The following is a 22,531-nucleotide window of genomic DNA, read 5'->3' as shown; positions in this document are numbered from 1 at the left end:
GCGATATTGTCTCCATTTGTATGTGTCCGTATCGCTATCACATGACTCCTGTCACCTTAGTGTACACAAACATCATCTTATTCATCCCGCAAAGAAACTATGCACAGATACGGTGGACGTTCAGCATGTTCAAAAATGGCTGTGAGCACTATGGGACTCAACTGCTGAGGTCATTAGTCCCCTAGAACTTAGAACTAGTTAAACCTAACTAACCTAAGGACATCACAAACATCCATGCCCGAGGCAGGATTCGAACCTGCGACCGTAGCGGTCTTGCGGTTCCAGACTGCAGCGCCTTTAACCGCACGGCCACTTCGGCCGGCGAGTTCAGCATGTACTACATCGTATTCAGAGACTTATAAGCGCTATAGATGTTAGTGATTTTCATATAAAATATAGAAGGGAAATCTAGATTAAATACTGCAGTGTATCGTCCTACAGTCCGCTGATTCAGGACTCGTAGGGAAAAGATGGAAGATGGCTGTTAAACGAAGAAATCATTAGAGGTGGAGCCCTGGTTGAAATCAGCCAGGAATAGGGAAGAAAAATCATCCGTATCCATGTCAAAGAAACCATCTCGGCGTTCACCTTAAGTAACGTGACGAAACGACGGATTGCTGTATAGCGAGTCTGAATCCCGTTTCTCCTGCATATAATTCCAATCTCGTTACCATTGTTCCAACTCGTTCCGCCAGAAACTCAAAAATAAATCTTTTGAATTTCGTTTATTTGACGAGCTGCTCAAGAACTGTCCTAGGTCCAATCCGAATCTATATACATATATAAATAGAGTGCCCGTTTGTTCGTTCGTTTGTAATTTATACGTATCTACAGTTTAATTTCAGTCTTGATGAGAACTGGCACACTTTACCTTCAAGACAAGAGGAAGATCACTGTCTACATAAGATTTCGTAATCTGACTTGAAACATGTATGTATGTAATATATAACGGGGAAAGGTTGTCCCAAAAAAAACTCTTTTAAGTTCTTTGCCGATTTACTACAAATTATTACATTTAGATGAAACAATGAAGAAGATTAATGAAAAATTAAATGCCTAACAAAGTAAACATAACGTGGTAAACTGAATGTAATTCCTATTGTGAGAATAAATTATAGCCGGCCGCTGTGGCCGCTGTAGGCGCTTCAGTCTGGAACCGCGCGACCGCTACGGTCGCAAGTTCGAATCCTGCCTCGGGCATTGATGTGTGTGATGTCCTTAGGTTACTTAGGTTTAAGTAGTTCTAGGTTCTAGGGGACTGATGGCCTCAGATGTTAAGTCCCATAGTGCTCAGAACCTTTTGAACCATTTTTTGCATAAATTACAGAGGCGATAACCGCCTTGCATGTAATACTACCAAACCTAATTAGAATGCGGGACGAGCGAAAGCTCGAGAATGTGACAGAAACATGACTGTAAATTCTTATTTATTGATTAGTTACCGTTGTTAAATATGTAACGGAACAAGGCAAGCTGTCGAAGGTGAAGGTGTATTCATTCCTCGCATTCTGTTGATAGCCAGTGATTTAAGTATGCCTTTTGATTTAAAAGCGATCGCAGTTTCCCAAGTGGCTTGCATTCGCTGTGAGTACCAACAAGGCACATCGCCAATCACTTTGTGTGGCAGATATTAAACATCCCGGGCAGCGCCGTGCGCTGCAGGCAGCGTTTTATTAGCTTTCCGTACCTCAGTCGGTGAAAGCGGAACCCTTACAGGATCACTTTGTCGTCTGTCTGTCTGACTGTCTGTCTGACTGTTAAAAACCCTTTTTTTCTGGAATCAAGTTGAAATTTATCGTCACATATTCAAGTCTACGGTCCCATGATGGTGTAAAACATTGAAGCTTCTAATTTAGTGCAATCAATCGTGAATTTGTGCAAAAAGAAAAGTTGGCAATATGAACAAAGGAAAAAATCCAACAATTGTAAATTTGTATTTATATCATACGAAAAAAAATTGTCATTTGTTATCAGGCAGACTGTCTGGCCGTCTTTCTGTACCTCCGTCTGTTAAGATTACTTTTTCTCTGGAACGGGAACGGTATCAAGTTTAAATTTATGTCTCATACTAAGATCTATAGACTCTTGGCAGCGTAAAAAATGTAAGCTTCTAAGTCAATGCAACGAAAAGATATGGCCATTTTGTGTTACGTACGTTGATACTTATTAGTTGGTTGGTTGGTTGATTTGGGGGAGGGGACCAAACAGCGAGGTCATCGGATTAGGGGAGGATGGGGAAGGAAGTCGACGGTGCCCTTTCAAAGAAACCATACCGGCATTTGTCTGAAGCGATTTAGGAACATCACGGAAACCTAAATCAGGATGGCGGGACGTTCGTTTGAACCATCGTCCTCCCGAATACGAGTCCAGTGTGCTAGCCGCTATGCACCTGACTCAGTATTTTTGTTTTGTTTTTATTTTGTCTTGGGCCCAAAAAACTACGAATGTCATACGTGCCCACCTGGCTCGGTACTCGTTGGCGTAGAATCATGAAATTTGGCAAGAAGCAAGGATTCTCAGTATAACCGCAGGAAAAAATCCGAAAACTGTACATTTCTAATTGTATCATACGAAAAAATATTTCTTTTGTCATTTGTTATCTGACGTCAGACTTGAAATTAAAACAGTCAGCAGTTCTGCATTCAGGCTGTCTGGGTAGCAGTGGCAAAAGACAAACATATGGCAAGGGATGATTTTATTTTTCCGTCACCATTCTAGCCCATCCAAGGTAGAGACATATCTCTGATGACATCGTCGTCCACGCGATGTTAAACCGAAACCTTACTTTTCTGTGCGTGGCTAACTTCATACTGGCCTCGATTCATGTCTGTTATCAGCTTAATACAACAAGATTGGCCGGCCGGAGTGGCCGAGCGGTTCTAGGCGCTACAGTCTGGAACCGCATGACCGCTACGGTCGCAGGTTCGAATCCTGCCTCGGGCATGGATGTGTGTGATGTCCGTAGGTTTGTTAGGTTTAAGTAGTTCTAAGTTCTAGGGGACTTATGACCTCAGAAGTTGAGTCCCATAGTGCTCAGAGCCATTTGAACCATTTGAACAACAAGATTGTTTGCTTATGCTGCTCTTATCGGAACGAATTATATGTGCGGCCTAGCAAGGAGGCCAGCGCTCTTATTCAACTGGCATCGGTAAGATGTACGACCTTCACGTGGGACTTCATTCCGTCTCGCCTGAGTACGTGAGGGCCAGGTAAGACGCAACAACTTCGCCGCGCCAGAGTACGCCCGCGCACCTGCGGTGCTTCACTCGTGAACCCCGGCGCACCGCACAGCGGCACCATGAAGCCAGTGGACTGCTTGCTGCGTAGCTTACAGCCACTTGAGAACTTTCTTCAGTACATCCACATGTCGAGCACACTCCCAAACCGTCGCGCACTAAACGCTACGTGTAAACATACGTAGGGACTTGAGAAAGTAACACACATCATCCCATGCTAAGACCATACTGCAAGGAGAGTGGCGCGTTGTCAGAAAACAGTACATGTTCCGCGTTTCCTGTAGACGCAGTTCTACTGCAGTATGGATAGTAGGTTATTAGTGTGCGACTGAAACGGCACGGCAACTGGTAACGTGCTCCAGATTTGAAGTAGGTTGGATAGTACGATTCTTTTGGGCAAAACGTCTACGTTGCACACAGATCCATCGTGAAATTCTAGTTGTTTATGAATCAAATGCAATGTTGCGTCCTGTCAAAGTGAAATGGTGCCAACAATTTGACCAGGACCGCACTGATGTGCCTGATGCTGGTCGAGAAGTCCAGATCGCCGGCCGGAGTGGCCGAGCGGTTCTAGGCGCTATAGTCTGGAAACGCGCGACCGCTGCGGTCGCAGGTTCGAATCCTGCCTCGGGCATGGATGTGTGTGATGTCCGTAGGTTAGTTAGGTTTAAATAGTTCTAGGGGACTGATGACCTCAGAAGTTAAGTCCCATAGAGCTCAGAGCCATTTGAACCAAGTCCAGATCTTGCACCATGCGGTTTTTTATCTTTTCAGCAAGCTGAAAGAAGAATCTGAGTGGAAAGAGATTTCCAGTGATGACGTTCACACAGCGCTTTTTGAACGGCTCCTTGTGCAAGAAAAAGATTTCGATCGCCGAGAAATCTAACGATTAGTAGAACGTTCTGACCGTTGTTTACATAGACCTGGTGACTATGTTGAAAAATAGGTTACGTATCTGTGTCACTTTAAAGTAAAGTGTAGCATTCGATAAAAGTTACTTGGCCTGCCAAAACAGTGTATAGCATTTTAAAGTCTCGTCTTACTTCTCCTTCTTCTTGTTGAAATGTTTCTGCTTACGCAGGTCGTTCAAAAAATGGTTCAAATGGCTCTGAGCACTATGCGACTTAACTTCTGAGGTCATCAGTCGCCTAGAACTTAGAACTAATTAAACCTAACTAACCTAAGGACATCATACACATCCATCCCCGAGGCAGGATTCGAACCTGCGACAGTAGCGGTCGCTCGATTCCAGACTGTAGTGCCTAGAACCGCACGGCCACTCCGGCCGGGTGCAGGTCGTTCACAGAGCCTCTTCTAAGTTTCTCTTTTCTCCCATAGTCTGTCATTTAGAATCTCCTCCCATTGCAATCTTCTTCAGTTCAGATCATCCATTATCCGGTCTCCCCATCTTGTTCGTTATCTTCCAATTGGTCTTCGTCCAGATTCAATCCATTCTAGGACTTTTCTCGGAAGCCTTTCTCGTCTCGTTCTTTTAATGTGGCCAAACAATTAAATCTTATTTCTCTTAGTTTATTTTAGGGGCTTGATCTGCAGGATGTTTCGTATCTCCCGCGAGTCCAACCCTCGTCCACGTCATGGGAGACTTTGAAATTAGTGGTAAGGTCTTATGGGACCAAACTGCTGAGGTCATCGGTCCCTAAGCCTACACACTACTTAATCTAACTTAAAGTAACTTACACTATGGACAACACACACACCCACGCCCGAGGGAGGACTCGAAGCTCCGAGGGGGAGCTGCACGGACCGTGACAAGGCGTCACAGACCGCGCGGCTACCTCGCGTAGCGTCATGGGAGACGGGCAACGGCGTGAAGTAGGTGATTACCTGAAGGGGCGAAGTATAGTGTGCACTGTGTGTGCCCCGAGACAGCTATGGTAGCTGTGAAGGCCGTACAGGAACCCCGAAAAGCGACGGCCAAATGGGCTCTGGTGAAGCTACAATAGGCCTAGCAAGTCAGTAGTGGATAACCCATTTGCTTTCAACAGTCAAATAAACCCCTCGTGCTAATGAGACAAAACATGAAAATCTGATTAACAGCGCTATCGATCTCCTATGGACCACAATATGATAGTGATTTTGCATGGCATGGATTCGATAAGTTATTGGTAGGTTCTTAGAGGTATGAGGCACTACATGTCTACGTACAGGCCACGCAATTCCCACAAATTAAGGGCCGCTGATTTGAGGGCGCGGAGCTGGCTCTAGAAACCATACCACATGTGTTCCATCGGTTCATATCAGGCGAATGTGGTTCACGAGACAATAACGTACCATGTTCCTCAAACCACTGTAGGGCTTTTCTGGCCTTGTGACACGGACAGTTATCCTGTACGAAGGTGCCAGCGCCGTAGGGGAAAGACATCAAGCATGAAGGGATGGAGGTGATCCACAATATTGTTCATCTAGTCCACAGATGTGCTGGTTTCAGTTACTACCAAAGGTCTGATAAAAGGCCATGTGAATGTTCCCCATAACATCACACTGCCTCCTCCGTGACGTTGTGCACGTTTCGAGTAGCCGTTCGGTTGAATGATAGCGTTCCTGGACAGGAACATCAATCTGGTGTAACAAGAAACATAATTTATTCGACCAGGCTACTCGTTGACACTGTCCTATCTTGATGATCCTGTGCCCACGTAATTAACGATTTCGTTGTGTCATCGTGGGAACGCTTAAGGATGTCCTGCTGCGGAGCCCCGTGTTTAACAGTGGGTGGTGAAAAGTGTACTCTGAAACACTTGTGCCTGTGCTAGCATTGTACTCTATTCTTCATATCTGCCACAGATCGCCGCATATGCAGCTTTACAGAACGGGCAAACCTACAATTTCCACGTTCTGTGATAAGCATAGACGTGCATTACCTAGTCGTCTACTCGTGGTTCCACTGTCTTTCAACCTCTTTCCATACATGCTTACGACAGTAGTAATCGGACAGCAGACCAGCTTCGCCATTTTCGATATGCTCTTTCCCAGGCAACCGGTCATAGCACTCTGCTCTTTGTCGAAGTCGCTTACGTCAGTCGATGTTCCCATTTTCGGCCCATATCGTCACTAGAATAATTCCCCAAACGCCTCTTCCCGGCTTATAAACTTTCCTTACTGCGTCACGAGTCACGACAACGACACCACGTGACATTCAGTTTCGTGATGGGCAGTGGTCATGATGTTTCGGCTCATGAGCATAGGAGCAGCGTAACTGGTGAACTGAGGTAATTGGTCGGGAATACTACGAGTCACGTTGGACTTGGTTATTCGTAGCTTCAACAAGTCACATAATCTTTGGTTTACATACACAGATGTCATGAGATAGCGATATGCGTATATATATATAGATCGTGGTAGTATTGCGTACGGAAGGTATAAAAGGGCAGTGCACTGGTTGAGCTGTCATATGTACTCAGGTGATTCACGACAAAAGGTTTCGGACGTGATTATGGCCGCACGACGGGATTTAACAGACTTTGAACGCGGAATGGTGGTTGGAGCTAGACGCAAGGAACATTCCATTTCGGAAATAACTAGGGAATTCAATATTTCGCGGTCCACAGTGTCAAGAGTGTGCCGAGAATACAAAATTTCAGGCATTATTACTCCACGAGCAACACAGTGGTCGACGGCCTTCACTTAACGGACGAAAGCAGCGGCGTTTGCTTAGAGTTCTCCGTGCTAATAGACAGAGAACAGTGCGTGAAATAGCCGCAGAAATAAATGTGGGACGCACGACGAACGAAATCGTAAGGACAGAGCGACGAAATTTGGCGTAAATGGGCCATGGCTGCAGACGACCGACGTGAGTGCTTTTGCTAATAGCACCACTCGCCTGCAGAGCCTCTCGTCGCCTCGTGACCACATCGGTTGGACCCTAGACGACTGGAGAACCGTGATTTGGGCAGATAAATCCCAGTTTCAGCTGGTAAGAGCGGATGGTGGAGTTCGAGTGTTGCGCATACCCTATGAAGCCATGGACCCAAGTTGTCAATAAAGCACTGTGCAAGCTGGTATGGGTCCATAATGGTGTGGACAGTTTTTACATGGAATGGACTGGGTCCTCTACTTGAAATGAACCCATCATTGACTGGAAATGGTTATGTTCGGCTACTTGGAGACCATTTTCAGCCATTCATGGACTTCATGTTTCCAAACAAAGATGGAATTTTTATGGATGACAGTGTGCCATGGCAACGATCTACAGTTGTTCGCGATTGGTTTGAAGAATATTCTGGACAATTCGAGAGAATGATTTGGCCACCCAGATCGTCCGACGTGAATCTCATCGAAATTTATCGGACATAATCGAGAGGCCAGTTCATGCACGAGATCCTGCACCGGCAACACTTTCGCAATTATGTTCGGCTATAGACGTAGCGTGGTTTAATATTTCTGCAGGGGACTTCCAACGACTTGCTGAGACCATGCCACGTCGATCTGATGCACTACGCCTGGCAAAAGACGTTCGGCATGATCGTAGGAGGTATTCTATGCCTTTTGTCACTTCAGTGTATTTTTATTTGTTATGTGATTATGGTGCTACACCTTTCGGGCTTTCGTCTACCATTTTTTGTCTTATTATTAATGACGCAGGAGACATTTAATAGAGAAAAATTATTTCTGTTGTAACCCAACATATTGTAGCAGTCCGTTTGTTGTTGTTGTTGTTGTTGTTGTCGTCATAGTCTCCCGAGTGATTATCAGCGCCAAGTAGCTTCAGTCGATGACAGTGTAAGTTCGACATTATGTCAGATATTCATATAGTACAGTGCGTTTTTTATTAAGCAGCGTGATGTTGACGTCCAACACATACTTCTTATGCACGCTACTGTATTCTGAAACGTCGGTAACATGGGTCACACCTTGTTCAAGACACTTTCCTACATGTACGTAGATATTTTGCAAGCCACCGTACGGTGCGTGGCGGTGTGTACTCTATACCACTACTTGTCATTTCCCCTCCTGTTACATTCGCAAATAAAGCGTTGTTGTTGTGGTCTTCAGTCCTGAGACTGGTTTGATGCAGCTCTCCATACTACTCTATCCTGTGCAAGCTGCTTCATCTCCCAGTACCTACTGCACCCTACGTCCTTCTCAATCTGCTTAGTGTATTCATCTCTTGGTCTCCGTCTACGATTTTTACCCTCCACGCTGCCCTCCAATACCTAATTGGCGATCCCTCGATGTCTCAGAACATGTCCTACCAACCGATCCCTTCTTCTAGTCAAGTTGTGCCACAAACTTCTCTTCTCCCCAATTCTGTTCAATACCTCCTCATTAGTTATGTGATCTACCCATCTAATCTTCAGCATTCTTCTGTAGCACCACATTTCGAAAGCTTCTATTCTCTTCTTGTCTAAACTATTTATCGTCCACGTTTCACTTCCATACATGGCTACACTCCATACAAATACTTTCAGAAATGACTTCCTGACATTTAAATCTATACTCGATGTTAACAAATTTTTCTTCTTCAGAAACGCTTTCCTTGCCATTGCCAGTCTACATTTTATATCCTCTCTACTTCGACCATCATCAGTTATTTTGCTCCCAGCATCTCATTTCCTGATCTAGTTCCCTCAGCATCACCCGACTTAATTCGACTACATTCCATTATCCTCGTTTTGCTTTTGTTGATGTTCATCTTATACCCTCCTTTCAAGACACTGTCCATTCCGTTCAACTGCTCTTCCAAGTCCTTTGCTGTCTCTGACAGAATTACAATGTCGTCGGCGAACCTCAAAGTTTTTATTTCTTCTCAATGGATTTTAATTCTTACTCCGAGTTTTTCTTTTGTTTCCTTCACAGCTTGCTCAATATACAGATTGAATAACAGCGGGGATAGGCTACAACCCTGTCTCACTCCCTTCCCAACCACTGCTTCCTTTTCATACCCCTCGACTCTTATAACTGCTATCTGGTTTCTGTACAAACTGTAAATAGCCTTTCGCTCCCTGTATTTTACCCCTGCCACTTTCAGAATTTGAAAGAGAGTATTCCAATCAACATTGTCAAAAGCTTTCTCTAAGTTTACAAATGCTACAAATGTAGGTTTGCGTATGAGCGTGTGAGCCCAAATTTCTCTTATGCTATCTTTTTGGTGGTTACGCGCGATGTTTGTTGGCGGCAATAGAATCGTTCGGCAGTCAGCTTCAAATGCCAGTTCTCTAAATTTTCCCAATAGTGTTTCTCGAAAAGAACGTCGCCTTCCCTCCAGGGATTCCCATTTGAGTTCCCGAAACATCTCCGTAACACGTACGTGTTGTTAGGACCTCCCCGTAACAAATCTAGCAGCCTGGCTCTGTATTGCTTCGACGTCTTCCTTCAATCCGACCTGGTACGGAATCCACACACACGAGTAGTACTCAAGAATAGGTCGCACCAGCATACTATATGCGGTGACATTTACAGATGATCCGTTATTTCCTAAAACTCTCGCAGTAAACCGAAGTCGATCATTTGCATTTCTTAGCACTGTTTTCACATGCTCGTTGTTTCTCATATCGCATTGCAACGTTACGCCCAGACATTTAAAGGACTTGACTGTGTCAAGCAGGACACTAGTAATACTGTATCCGAACATTACAGGTTTGTTCTTCCAACTCGTCCGCATCAACTTACATTTTTCCACATTTAGGACTAACTGCCATTCATCACACCACTGGAAATGTTGTCTAAGTCGTCTTGTATTTCCATATAGTCATTAAACTTCGATAACTTGCCGTACACCACGGCATCATCAGCAAACAACCGCAGATTGCTGCCCATCCTGTCCGCCAAATCACTTATATGTACAGAGAACAACAGCGGTCCAGTCACACTTCCCTGGGGCATTCATGACGATACCCTTGTCTCTGATGAACACTAGCCATCGTGGACAACATACTAGGTTCTATTATTTAACAAGTCTTCGAGCAACGCATATATCTGTGAACTTATTTCGTATGCTATACCTTCGTTAAAAGCCTACAGTGGGGCACAGTGTCAAATGTTTTCCAGAAATCTAGAAATATGAAATCTGCCTGTTGCCCTTCATCCATTGTCCTCAGTATATCGCGTGAGAAAAGGCAAGCTGAGTTTCGCACGAGCTATGCGTTATTAAACCGTGCTGATTCGTGGCCATAAGCTTCTTAGCCCCAAGAAAGTTTATTATATTCGAACTGCAAACATTTTCAAACATTATGCAGCAAACAGAAGTTGGGGATATTGGTCTGTAATTTTGCGGGTCCGTTCCTTTACCTTTCTTATACACTGGAGTCAGTTGCGCTTTTTCCCATTCTCTTGGGTCTTTGTGCTGGGCGAAAGATTCACGATAAATGCAAACTAGGTAAGGGGCCAATACCGTAGAGTACACTTTGTTAAAATCGAACTGGGGTTCCATCTGGACCTGGTGATTTATTTGCTTTCAAATCTTTCAGTTGTTTCTGTACGCAAGGTATGCTTATTGCTCTTTCGTCCATACGGGAGTCTGTCCGCTGCTCAAATGGCGGTATATTTGTACGGTTCTCCTGTGTGAACGATTTCTTGAACGTGAAATTTAAAACTTCAGCTTTCGTTTTGCTGTCTTCAACTGCCACACCAGACTGGTCAACAAGGGACTGAATGGAAGCCTTAGACCCGCTTAGCGATTTTACATACGACCTGAATTTACTCGTTTTTTTGTGCCAGATCTTTTGCTAGGGCGTGACAGTGGTAGTTGTTGCATGTTTCGCGCATAGATTTTTTCACAGACGCACGAATCTCTACTAACCTTCGCTTATCGTCATTTGTGCGTCTACTTTTTAACCTAGTGAGCAACAGCCTCTGCTTCCTCAGTATCCGCCGTATTTAGTTATTAAACCATGGTGGGTCTTTTCCATCCTTTATCCATATACCAGGCACGTAACTCTCCAGACCACGACTTACAATCTGCTTAAACTTTTCCCATAATTCCTCTACATCCATCTTACTGGAACTATGTGATGCCAATTGACTGTCTAAGTGAGATGTTAGTAACTGCTTATCTGCTCTATCTACCAGAAACACTCTCCTAGTTTTCTTGATTATTTTATTAAATTTTGTAATCATAGTTGATATAATGACATCATGATCGCTAATCCCGATTTCTATACTGACAATGTCGATAAGGTCCAGCCCGTTCGCAGCTATAAGGTCTAAGATATTTCCATTGCATGTTGGCTGCCAAGCTAGCTACTCAAGACAAATTTAGGAAATGTGTTCAAAAGTACTTCGCATGGCTGTCTATCTGTATCCCCTTCAATGAATCCATAGACATCCCAATCTATACTCGGCAGGTTAAAGTCACCTCCAAGTAGTATTGCATGAACTGGGTATTTACGCGCTGTTGATCGCAGACTTTCTTTGAATGACTCTAGAACTGCCACAGCGGAATCCGGTGGCAGGTAAAAACATCCAACAATTAACTTAGTTTCCCCTACACTTGTTATACACGACCAGATGACTTTACTGTCACGCTCAACTTCGACCTCAATAAACACAATATTTTTGTCATCTGCAATGAAAACTCCTCCCACTATGGCCCCTAATCTGTCTTTCCGATATACGTTCCACGAGTCGCTAAATATCTCAGAGGTTTCGACTTCGGGTTTGAGTCAGCTCTTAGTCCCAAGAATAATTTGAGCGCGAGAACTTTCCCGGAGGGCAGTAAATTCGGGAACTTTATTACGAATACTTCGACAGTTTACTGATAGAATTGTGGCAGTCGAAGTGCCTTTATTCTGAACGTCGTTTGGCTTCCATTGTTGTCAATTGACTTGCAGTGTTCATTAGAGCACCTCAAACTACCACCTAGCCAACCTCATGTGGACGTCACTAGTACTCTGCTTCTTTTGTGTAGTGCACCCCTGACCTATCAAGTGGAGTCCTACAAATCCTCACCCGATAACGCAGGTCTAGAAATCTGCACTCAAGACCGTCACAGAGTCGACGAAGCCTTTGGTTGAGACCCTCAACTCGGCTCCAAGCCAAAGCACCCCTATCAACTCTGGGAACGATGCTGCGAATTGTGAGCCATGCTTACACCCCGCGCGCTAGTCCATTTGTCTTCACCACCTCCGCCAGCCGCCTGTAAGAACTGAGGATCGCCTCAGAATCCATGAGACAGGCGTCGTTGGTGCCGACGTGAGCGACATCCTGCAGACGACTGCACCCTGCACGCTCGATAGCCACAGGCAAGGCCGCCTCCACATCTCGGATGAGGCCCTCCAACAGACATACCGAGTGCACAGTGGCTTCCTTTCCAGCTCTGAACGTTATTTGCCTAAGGAGCTCCATAACGCGCCTAACATTGGAGGTCCCAGTAACCAGTAAACCCTTCCCCTCGTGCGCCTGCTCGGACCCTGCTGAAAGAGCGGCCACCTGTCCACTGACAGGGTGAATGGGCGAGACCAGGCGGCCAGTCTCCACATTCGCCCTCCGCCTCGAGCGACGCGAACGCGTTACCATCCGCCACTCAACCTGCTGTCAGGGTGGATCCACCGCGTTGTGTGCACTAGAGGCGCCTCGGAAGCAGAGCCCGTGGGCAATACAAGTGACACTTGAGTTGTCCCATGCGACGCACCATATTCTCCGCCAACGCTACACCCCGAGCCAGCAGCCTGAAGGTGATTGACCGTAGCCAACTGGACGTTCAGCTGTTCGCGAAGTGCGGCCAGTTCTTCCTGCGTCTGCATACAGCGTTCACACATCCTATCCATCATAGCAAGACTAACTGAAGAAATGAACTATAAAAGCAGACAATCCTAGATATGCGACCGGCTACCCTCCCGATGCACGCTGATGCGTTTAAGAGCTACGTAGCTGGCTGTTCGGTGAGCAGCTTATGCGCTAAAGACTGAATGAATTTACACTTACAAAAACGCGAGATTAACCCTCTTAAACAGAGCAACACGCACAAAATTTTGTAAATGTACTACGTGGAAAGCCGCGCGGGATTAGCCGAGCGGTCTCAGGCGCTGCAGTCATGGACTGTGCGGCTGGTCCCGGCGGAGGTTCGAGTCCTCCCTCGGGCATGGGTGTGTGTGTTTGCCCTTAGGATAATTTAGGTTAAGTAATGCGTAAGCTTAGGGACTGATGACCTTAGCAGTTAAGTCCCATAAGATTTCACACGCATTTGAACATACTACGTGGAAAACACAGAAAAGCATAAGCACTTAACTTGTCGCTCTGTAGACACACTCGTATCACAGCCGAGAACTCTAGCCTGACTGACTGGCCAAAGGTACATGTTTCTCTCAGCCTGTGAGTTTTGAAAGGAAAGTTTTAAGAAAAATATTGGACAGAATCTGAGGTAATACTGCTTCAGAATGAAGAAAACTAACCCAGAGATCTACGATAGACACAGAGCGCCGTACATTGTATCCAAAATGGAAGCTAGGAGTCTTGGTTGGGCCGGACACTCATTTCGTGCCCTTGAAGAAAGGAAAATCCACAAGTAAGTACAGAACGTCCTCACGGACGAAGCCCTCACAAAATACGTAAACTATTTTTCTCTGATAACATCTGAGAAGATATGAAAATCCTACTCATAAGCCATTGGTAAATTAAGTGACAAAACAGAACAACCTAGAAAAGAAGCTCTTAGCTTTCATATTTATAAATGAGAAACACTTACCATAAATACTCGCCAGTAGGTTGAAACGGTAAAAGAATACAACAATCACAGAAATCCTGACGCAGAGACAGAGTCACAATTCACTAATCAGGAGGTATTCTACTAATACCCTACATTCAGTGACTACTAGGTAGCGTCTCTTCTTTTGAGTTATGGCTGCTATGATCGTTGTTCATATTCCCCTTTAATGTCCTGGTGCTCATCTAGGACACAGCCAGTCAGCCATGAATATAAGTGTAAATTGCCAGACCGGGAATGATACATATAACTCCAATGAACTTTGTACAACAGGCTAGGTACGTAACGACAAACAAATGATTTGGATTACAGAACTGCATATGGATACCGAGACGGAAATGTAGATACGGAAATGCAAGAACATTGCACATTCCTCGTCACCTGTGATACGGCATTGTCCTTCTAAAATAAGGCATGTGGAGTCGCAAGGAGAAGAGCAATACTTAGAGCTCTAACATCGTCCAGTTGCCCCAGGTGCTGTTCAGATTGCCCTCTGTGCATGTGAGTGGAGGCAGCATTGCGTTACCATTGGCGCCATAAACCATGGGAAACTGCGTTTGCCTCGTATTCCAATCAGTAATGCAGGTTGTCAAATTGTGGTTAAGGCTCACCGGCCATTTGACCATCTTCTTCTGTGCGGATGCACAAACAGTGCCCGAACTCTTACGGGAATCCGCAAAAAGCCGCGAGTAATGAGTATAATTGGCGGGGCCACTATGAATATAGTGCGGGACAATAAGTTGGCATGTGGGACACACGGGAGACGTGCCAGAGATAAGTCCCTGCAGTCGCACTATCCTTTGAGTCCTCGGTGGCTCAGATGGATGCCGGCATGGTAGCTCAGCGTGTTCGGTCAGAGGGTTTAGCTACCCTCTGTAATAAAAAAACTGAGTGAACGAGTGTCATCGGACGTCCGCAACGGACAAATTCAACTAACAATATAGAACAAAATGAGATCAACAAAAAAGAGTGGATAGAGCGTCCACTATGTAAGCAGGAGACCTCAGGTTCGAGTCCCGGTCGTGGCACACATTTTCAGCTCTCCCAGTTGACTTATATCAACGCCTGTACGCAGCTACCGGTATTCATTTCATTGTAATTTCAATCTAACACTATGTTTTGCCAGTCAGCACACTGGCTACAGCTTCCACTTGCGTATTGCTGTCCGAGACGTTCATGTTTTCTGTACAATTAAAGCCGACTCAATGGCATGTGCGCCACCTGTCAAGCTCATAGCAGATGGCACCAAGACATCAAATGGTTCAAATGGCTCTGAGCGCTATGGGACTCAACATCAGAGGTCATCAGTCCTCTAGACTTAGAACTACTTAAAACTAAGGACATCACACGCATCCATGCCCGAGGCAGGATTCGAACCTGCGACCGTAGCGGCAGTGCGGTTTCGGACTGGAGCGCCTAGAACCGCTCGGCCACCACGGCCAGCACCAAGGCATCGACGCAGACAAGTCCATATCCACTACAGTATGCTGACGTCGAGTCAAGACTGTGGTTCGTTACTGACATGCTGAAAAGGTGGTGGTCAGCCATAGTATGACCACATAACATATCCCATTGTACTGCATATACTGCATACGAAGCTTTCTCGTTAGTTACACACACACACACACACACACACACACACACACACACACACACACACAGGGTGATCAGAAACGTCCTGAAAGGATTGCAAGAGTGCTTCAGTATAGGTTGTGCTGAGAAATAATCGTTAAGAAAAAAAATTCCATATGATGCGCCGTTTCCGAGTTAATTAGCAATGAAGTTTCAGTTAGTGTCCTGCTCAACCTTTGGCTCGGTTCTATTCTTACTATCGTCCCATTTTCAGTTGCTGTAGGGCACCCTTGTTCGGTTTAGAAAACCAAACGAACAAAATGATTCGCGGCACCGTCCCTGGTGGGCCGCTTGAATTTCCATAATGGCCTTATTGGTTAATTTCAGTGCTAATTAACTCAGAAACGGCGCAACGTATCTAATTTTTTCCAAACAATTGTTTCTTAGCACAACCTACCCAGCTTTTCAGACTGTTTATGACCACCCTGTATATACGAGGACATGGTGAAAAGTAATGCCTCTGAATTTTTTATGTAAAAACTCTTAAAGTTTTTTTTTAAATAAGTCAAACTTATTAACATTCTACACCTTCCTTCTTCATGTCTATAAATGTATATCTCAACATAGTCACCCTGGCGACGAACACATTGCTCCCAATGACAGACCAGTTTGTTGATACTGTCACAGTAGTACGTTTGACTTTCTAGACGGAGCCATAACATCACATCTCCTTGCATTCCTTCATCACTATCAGTGTAAAGTCATAGAGTGTGTTCTTTAAGTTTTGGAAACAGGTGAAAATCGGATGGAGCCAAGTTGGGACTGTATGGAAGATGATCGATGACAGTGAACCCAAGTCATCGGAATGTTGGAGATGTCGCAGCGCTCCTGTGTGTTATGGCATTGTCACGTTGAAGGATGGTTTGCTTCATGTGCGGAGGAACTCTTCGAATTCGAAACTCGATTACAGCTCACTATTTCTGACGCGCGGACATAGTTACGTTACATACCGCCATGTTACACGCTACAATTACGAGCGCTCTGGCGACAGAGGGCTATAAGTATGTAGACGTGAAGTATACAGATGTTGAATGTTGATAACGTTCGTTTTATTAAAAATGTTTTAAGAGTTTTCATGTTAAGAATTCGGAGGCATTAGTTTTCAGGGCGCCCTCTTATACATACACGGTGAGACGGGTATAAGTACAGATATTTTTGTATGTGGTACCAAAATATGTACACTTATGTTTTCTCTGCGTCGAACTGTCTTCCCACAAACACGTCACAAACTTCGTGACGTGATGTTTTCTGCAAGGTCGTAGTGCACCACTAAGTGGATTACGTCTGTCAGTATAGACTAACCGTTTTGCGTCCACACTTCAACACCTGACGTACCGCCCAAGAGGAAATAAGCTTTAATGGCTTCTGTTGCCACAGGTACTTTGAAGTGCTAAGCAACCTAAAAACATACAACTTGTAATGGGTATAATTATTAATCTGCAAATGACGTGAATACTGAGGTCATGTTGTTCTACACACCGTCCTAATTCGCCAATAGAAATCTTCCTTGTTCTCACTTGGTTTTACAATTGACATTTTGGCTCAACACTGACCTTCCTGGGAGCGCTTGGCGTATCTCCGATGTGCTATGAAAAATACGACCTGTAGAAGACCGCTCAGATATCGTGTCTACACTCCTATAGTACGCTCTATATAGCTTCAACATTCGGGCGTCATACACTGCACATCTTCAAATGGATCAGTCCTTCCTGTGACATTTTACCATTTAGTTTAGTTAACAACACAGACACAGTTGCGGTGAATTTAAATTGGCTATCCGAAACTTGGTATGCATGAATACTAAGACGAACTATCTTTCCGACCTACTGAAAACTATTCGCTCTTACACACAAACACACACACACACACACACACACACACACACACACACACAAAAGGCGAGGGGGGGGGGAAGAGAGAGAGAGGGTGGTGGGAGAGAGAGAGAGAGAGAGAGAGAGAGAGAGAGAGAGAATGAGAGAGCACGCACACAGGCCCACCCCTTAGAGCTTGATGTCTTTATAAAGCCCGTAATATCCCGCCAGAACACATAAAACAAGTTGGTGGAAAAGAGGAAACTCCAGAAAGTGGGTACAGACAAATTACATACATCAGCTTCTACACCCACCCACCTGCCACTCCCGCCCAACACCAATTCACACATCCCAGCGCAAGTAATATTTTCGAAAGCTATTGCGTTATCCCAGCATGCAACCCACGTTCTTCCGTATTCAACGACAAAAAGAAAATGAACTAGTCTGGTAACATAACACCGTTTCGTGAAAACTTAAGTTATTTAGGCCGATGTACGTGGTACCGAATGGACGACGACCACACGAACTTTGGCTAGATCGTAAGAGGAAAGTCGGCCAGTGTGGCCAAGCAGTTCTAGGCGCTTCAGTCTGGAACAGCGCGACCGCTACGGTCGCAGGTTCGAATCCTGCCTCGGGCATGGATGTGTGTGATGTCCTTAGGTTAGTTCGGTTTAAGTAGTTCTAAGTTCGAGGGGACTGATGACCTCAGATGTTAAGTCCCATAGTGCTCAGAGCCATTTTTTTGTAAGAGGGTATCAAATGGAAACATGTCATCTTTTACGGAACTGGAAGAGGTTAGTATTTCAGTTAAATATACTGGTATGCAAAACTTAAGTAAGTTTCACATCATAGTTTAGTACCACGTGAAATAGCTCGATTGGACCTTACATAGAAAAGACTGCTACGGTATAGTACTCAGGTAACTGAAAGAAATACGCAGTGATACGAAAAGAAATGACACTTCTTTTCAAAGACAGTAAGTACGCTAAAGTCCCCGCGATTTATGACGTTCCTCTGGATATTAGACAAGGTGAGAAATGCTTGTTGATAGGGTATGTGATCACAACGGACGACATTGCTCTGCAACGTGCTCCCATGCTGGCCACAAGATTGATAAGGGGTCCTAGTGGTATGGAGCTTCATTCCTCCACCATCGTGGTTGACAACTGCTGGACGGTCGTTGGTGTATGTGGAAGTGCTACAATACGTCTCCCCAGCGCACCCCACAAGTGCTCGATGGGATTCCAGTCGGGGAAGCCGGCAGGCCAGTCCATTCACCGAATATCCCCTGGTTCCAAGAGATCTTCCACGTGCGCTTTGCGATGCGGTTGCGCATGTCATCCATAAAACTGAAGTCGAGGCCGAATGCATCCCTGAAATGATGCACGTGGGGAAGGAGTAAAGTGTCACAATAGCATTGACCAGCGAATGTACCGTGTTCAAGGAATTAGAGGCCCATGCAACATTATGCCTCTCCACACTATAACAGCCGGCCGGGGTGGCCGAGCGGTTCTAGGCGCTACAGTCTGGAACCGCGCGACCGCTGCGGTCGCAGGTTCGAATAATGCCTCGGGCATGGATGTGTGTGATGCCTTAGGTTCGTTAGGTTTAAGTAGTTCTAAGTTCTAGGGGACTGATGACCTCAGAAGTTATGTCCCATAGTGCTCAGAGCCATTTGAACCATTTTGAACGCTATAACAACTGAACCACGAAAACGATCATGTTTGACAATGCTGGACGTAACCTGATATGGCTAGAAGTGTAAAAACGTAATGCACTCAGGAACATTGTCGAACATGATCGTTTTGGTGGTCCAGGTGTTATGGTGCAGGGAAGCACGATGTTGCATAGGCACTCCGAGCTCCAAATCTTTGAACATGATACACTCGCCGGCTAACGTTATTGTTACACTACACTCCTCTCTTTTAAGTGGTGCATTTGGCTCTGACTTTATTTTCAGTAAGCGACTGCATAGGACAGAGTAGGTGGATGACCTCTTGGAACCAGAGGATATTTGGCGAATGGACTGGCGTGCCAATTTCCCCGACGTAAAGCCCATCAAGCACGTGTGAGAAGCGTTGAGGAGACGTATTTCTGTACGTCTCATCAACGACCATCCAGCAGTTGTTCAAATGGTTCAAATGGCTCTGAGCACTATGGGACTCAACTGCTGAGGTCATTAGTCCCCTAGAACTTAGAACTAGTTAAACCTAACTAACCTAAGGACATCACAAATATCCATGCCCGAGGTAGGATTCGAACCTGCGACCGTAGCGGTCTTGCGGTTCCAGACTGCAGCGCCTTTAACCGCACGGCCACTTCGGCCGGCTCCAGCAGTTGTCAACAACATTAGTGGAGGTATGGATCTCCCATCCACAGGAACTCCTTACCAACTTTATGGCGAGCATTGGAGCGCGTTGCAGAGCATGCGTGGTGATCACATGTCCTATTAAGAACAATATCTCTCATTCTGGAATGTCCAGGGACCGTCATAAATCACGAAGTATTCAGGGTAATTATTGTCTATGAATAAAAGTTTCATATCTATTCGTCTAATTGTGTATTTATTTAACCTTCTGTACTACACTGTAGCATATATTTCGGTAAATGGTCCAAGTTTCATCGAGCTATGTTACTTGACAGTGACATATCATGCGGAAGTTACTTTCGTCCTTAAGTTTTGTACACCAGGTACATAATATCATTTAATGAATGTTAAAAATGACGATTCACACCACCAGTAGACAAGAATATGACTTTTTGTCGGTGACCAGTGGAGCTCCTTTTACTTGCATATGCCTTCCTGCTGATGCCAGGTGTTTTCCAGCAGGAAGTCTGTGGGTTGTAACAGTCCGAGTCTCCCCTTCATAACAGCGCGATGTCGCGGTACGGGCGCTGAGACACGCAATCCTGCTACGATCCGTATTTACACGTCTATCAGCGAAGTAACTGTTAATATCGGGCTCGAATAAATCGCTGCACTGGTGTATTAGTGAAAAAGTTTTTAATAAGCGTCGCAAATCTCGCTTTAATACACGAGAAATAAGTTAAAGTTCGCAACTGGGTCACAACTGATCCCTGACCTGTAGCAATCTGATTATACACAGTCGAGTTCCAAGACTCCTTCAATGGACTGAATAGTACAGCACTTACTATCTCTGTTTAACCTCCACCTTGCTCTTACAAATGTTCTTGGAAATCTCGGCAACGGAAATAAAGCTGAGGTATAATGTCACGCCACAATAAAACACTCTAGTTCTCTGGGAAACGTAGATTTTTATACCCAGCCTAAAAAACCTCACGAAGTCCATTTCTTGGAATCACATCTCCGTCACCTATTAGTTACCTGATTCTGTACAAAATTACCACCATACAACAGCACTAGATCGTGTTGAATCATCGTGCAATCGAAGTAAAGACAGAAATGCGAACCAATTGTTACAAAAAAAACTGCTGCCGTAAAGTGACTGGCGCCCGCGCTGAAATGATGAAGTCCATCCACCAATCTCCTAAGATTTCCTGAGTTCAGAATAATCTTTTTTTTTTTTTTTTACTTAACGTGAATCCTTGCATTGTCTTTGTCCCTTCTGTGGCGAATTACAAAGATAGTTTCGGTACTGCTGCATAACAGCACCATTGTAACTAAATATGAAAACTAACTACTTTCCGTGGAAAACGGTCTGCATAGTCAGTGCAGCTAAACGTGTCCCGAGGACCACACACCATAGGGAAATCCCCCCACACCTGTTCGAGGTAGGCAGCCGACAAAGTGAGCACCCGAGCTCCGGTGCAGTTGAGAACGCTTATCGGATGCAACATCTGCTCTCTGTCATTACGGCAGTTACTCGCCTCAAACAATCTACATGTAAAAATCTCTCTTCCAACACTTTCGTGTAAATCTCTCCCCCGATTGAAATCCAGACCGGTAAAGACCGTCTCGAGGTTTGGCAGAGTTGAAGCCGCCCCAGCATCACTCTAGTGTCTGCTCCCCGTTGCAGTTGATGCCCTCTTTCCATGCCACAATGAAGAATTGACGCTATCTTAGGTAAAATTTCCGCGACATATATGTATCTCAAATAATTCGTTGATGGCGAGACCTCAGTATTGTGAGTCGGGCACCACCAATTTAGTTTATCAAAAAATATTTTATGTCCATCATGGACAGTTGATTTCTCGAAGTGCCGTACTTTGCTATTCCTGGAGTACTTCGAAGTACATGCTGTGGCATATCCAAGTGAGATGGTGCAGTAGCAAGACACTGCACTCGCATTTGGGAGAATGGCGGTTCATATCCTGCTCCCGCAATTTAGATTCAGGTTCTTCGTAATTTTCCTAAATCACTTAAGGTAAATGCCGGGATGGTTTCTTTGAAAAGGACAGGACCGTATTCCTTCTACATCTGCATCTACATACATACTCTGCAACCCACCGGGCGGTGAATGGCGGAGGGTGCCACGTGCCACTACTAGGCATTTCCTTTCCTGTTCTACTCACAAACAGAGCGAGGGAGAAACGACAGTCTAAAAGCCTCCGTACGAGCCTTAATTTCTCCCATCTTATCTTCGTGATCCTGACGCGAAATATACATTGGGGTCGGTAGAATCGTTCTGCATTCGGCCTCAAATGCCGGTTCTCTAAGTTTCCGGGGCAGTGCCTCAAGGAAAGAGCGTCGTCTTCCCTCCAGTGATTCCCTTTTGATTTCGCGAAGCATCTTCGTAACACTTGCATACAGATCGAACCTACCGGCAACAAATCTAGCAACAAGACTCTGAACTGCTTCGATTTCTTCCTTCAATCCGACCTGGTGGGTACCCCAAACACTCGAACAGTACTCAAGAATGGGTCGCACTAGCGCTCTGTACGTCACTTACTTTATGGACGAGCTATAATTTCCCAAATTCTCCCAATAAAGTGAAGTCGAGCATTCACCTTCCCTACTACCTACCTGATTTGCTCATTCGATTTCATCTTGCTTTGCAACATTATCCCTACATATTTCATCGATGCGACTTCCTTACTCATCGCTTGTGCTCCGCGTGTAATAATGTCATCGACACAACGTGAAACTTTAATCTTCGTTTCGAGACCTCGACCATATTTTACTTCATCTCCAAACTATATGGTGATTATTCTCAGTAGTATAAATTTTTACCTGAGTGCATGAACCAGGCGCCTGCTCCGGAGACCCATAC

Source organism: Schistocerca cancellata, chromosome 4 (genome assembly GCF_023864275.1).
Source record: "Schistocerca cancellata isolate TAMUIC-IGC-003103 chromosome 4, iqSchCanc2.1, whole genome shotgun sequence".
Taxonomy (NCBI): domain Eukaryota; kingdom Metazoa; phylum Arthropoda; class Insecta; order Orthoptera; family Acrididae; genus Schistocerca; species Schistocerca cancellata.
The sequence above is the reverse complement of the archived record's forward strand: the minus strand, read 5'-3'. Positions refer to the sequence as shown.